Source organism: Crocodylus porosus, unplaced genomic scaffold, assembly GCF_001723895.1.
Source record: "Crocodylus porosus isolate Cpor-Errol unplaced genomic scaffold, CroPor_comp1, whole genome shotgun sequence".
NCBI classification, from domain to species: domain Eukaryota; kingdom Metazoa; phylum Chordata; order Crocodylia; family Crocodylidae; genus Crocodylus; species Crocodylus porosus.
This window is the reverse complement of record NW_017728943.1, coordinates 5,369,459-5,372,381: the sequence shown is the minus strand read 5'-3', so window position 1 is coordinate 5,372,381 and position 2,923 is coordinate 5,369,459.

Here is a 2,923-nt window from a genome sequence, read left to right as displayed (position 1 = left end):
AAAAAAAAAAAAAAATTTCTTGGGTTGGTAACCCTGTTGTTTGTTAATTAGGTGCATAAGTGGAGTGAGGTCCCTAAGTATGATTCTACTCATATCCCTGAGAACAGTTAATGGAAAAGGTGGGTGTATCCTTATCATTGCTTTTTTTTTTTTACTTGATATTAAGGATTGTATGGTGACTGTCATATTGATTGTAATAGTTTGAGTTCTTGTAATAACTGCCCCTTAGCCAGTTTAGACAAAAGGCAAGGTTCATCTTCTTATCTAGGCCATTGCTTGTTTTGCCTGGCCTTGCAGTGAACATGCTGAAAGTCTTGGTGCTTGGATTTTATCTTTAGAGGGCTTTAACAAAATTAACCTAAAAACGACCCTTAAGCAAACATTCCAAGAGATCAAAACCCGGGGGGTTTTGAAAGGGGGTTGGGAAGAGAGGTCACCGCAGTGGTGTGGAAAATTTCCGAAAGAAGACAAACTGATTTCCCAGGAAAGGAATCTGTTGGGTAAAAGATCCGAGCCTAAATTTGGGAGGAGTGACAGGTTTGGGTAGGAGGGGCCCAAGACGGCAACTCACCCAATAAAAGCTGTAACCTACAGTCCCAATTTGGAGGTAACCTCACTTGCAGAACACCAAAGGAAGAATCGCAAGTGTAGGCCAGAGCAGACTGATTACCTGAACCGCCCTCTCCGTAACAAGAGCTCCCGATCACGCTGAAGCCTAGGAGCGCCCAAGTGGGACCCCTGGAAGGGGACTTGTTCCTATCACTGCTGAGACCAACCTTAAAACCATAACTAAAGAATAAAAGTATACCTGGGGATTTGGTTTCTCAGAATTCTAGGATTGTAAATATACCATGAGAAATAATAGTAGTGCTTCCAATTTAACCTTTAGTTGTAATTGTAGCAGTTTTTGTAATACTAATTCTTATAGCATTGTTTGGGGAGGAAGTGCGTTTGGAGCATTGTTTCTACTATATGTAGTTATTGTGTTTTTAATGTTTGTGGTTTTTCTTAAAGCTAAGCAGTGTTATATGCATAGCAAGGAGTTTTAATAAACACATTAAAGGAATAAAAATTGTGATCATTGTGAAAACGAACAGGGCTCAACCTCACCTCACTAGCGTACTGATTTGAACCAATATATTGTGTGGGACTTCTCTCTATCCTGTAAACCCATAAGAGACAGTGACATGGTACAAAATTGCATTAATGGATTTTCAGGGACCTGAGCAGGGTAGAGTAGAATCACCCCAAGGGGCCTTGCTTGTTCTCACCCCTCCTGGGCTATGGATCCCTGGCTCTGGTTCTTGGCTCTCCTGGGCAATGGGTTCCTGATCCTGCCTGCTCTCCTCACTCTATGGCTTTGGCTGCTATCCCTCGAGCCCTGACCCCATTCCTGAGCCAGCTGAGACCTCCACTGCCCTACAGTCTCAGTCCCTAAACCACTGTTCTTGCCAACCCCAGCTCCAGTGTTAGTAAGAGTCTTGCAGCAGCCCTTCCACTCAGGAGTTCCTCTCTCCATGGCTTCCTGGTCAGACTGCCTTCCCAGATCAAGCTCTGGGCTTGTACCGTGCAAGCCCAGCTCCTTGTGGGTCATGTGGCCACCTTAATTGTGCTCTGCCTCGTGCAGCATGCTTCTCCTGCAGCCTGCCTTCCTTTAAAGTAGCAGGAGCACCAAGCTTCCTGCTGCAATGCCCAATGAGTGGAATTAAGTCTAGCTCTAAGTGACTATTCCAAATGATATAATCACTACTTGGCTTGGCGCTTTGCTCTTTTGTATTTTTCCATTTATTCACATGGCCATTTACTTAGAAAACCCATTAATTTGCCTCTAAAAACCCCTAAAATATGTATGTGTTTATGCTCTAAAACTGGTGAAATATGCGCTTAAATAATAGAAATATGCACTTTAATATTCATTATACTATCTTTAAAGCCTACAGAAAATGTGGGGGGCAGAACCCCACAGAATTGAAATGTGAAAGCTTTCATTTCAATAATCATTTATGCAATTAATCAAATTATACCCAGAATACGTTTTGGTACATATTAGGATATGACTATATTATGTCCTTTTACTTGCTTGCAAAATAATTTGATTCACAATATGTAACTGGTATTTTTCCAAGTTTTTTATGCTAATCTTTGGCACTTCTCAGTCAGGATGAGTTTGCATACTAAGAAAGGTTTCAATGTCCACTGATGTTACAGGCAAAACTTGAAAACAGGAGCCAGCCTAACTGGTACTTCTGTTAGTAGTTCTATACCAGACTGACTAGAACTGTCCAAACCCATTTGTGAAGCACTGATGGAGACTGCCTTGCTGGCATCAAAACTGCTAACAATAGTTTCTAGAGCCTCAAAATGTTGAGCATGAAATAGGGCTGCATTTAGTCAAGTTCTCCAGCATATCAGTATGGGTTTTGAGGGCAAGAACGTGTCAAGAAGTTCTTTGTACTGCTGCACCCTCCATGACACCTTTACAAATGCTTATTTTTACACTTGAAATGATAGAGTTGATAGCTGGAAACTCAAGTCTAATTTGTATAGCAACCCAGTTAAGGCCATTCAGCAAACAGGTACAGTAGGTGTGTACAAAACATTGGCAATCCTGTTGCTGCTTTCAGCATAATGCAGGCTGCAGCCTCTACAGGTAAATGAAATTTCCCTTCACTGCTGGCAGTAGAGTTAGGTCACAGCTAACAGGCAGTCATTCTCAAAACATGCTATTAGTGCATGATTTGTCCTCTGAAACACTTTTGAAGTCAAAAGGTGAGTTTTGCCAGGTTCAACTCCACCCATGACTGGACCATGGGTATAGAAGGCTATACCCTGTACAGGAGGGATCGCGTTGACAAAAGGGGCGGAGGTGTAGCTCTCTATGTGAAGGAAAGCTACATGTCCCTGCAAGCTGATGTTGGCGACC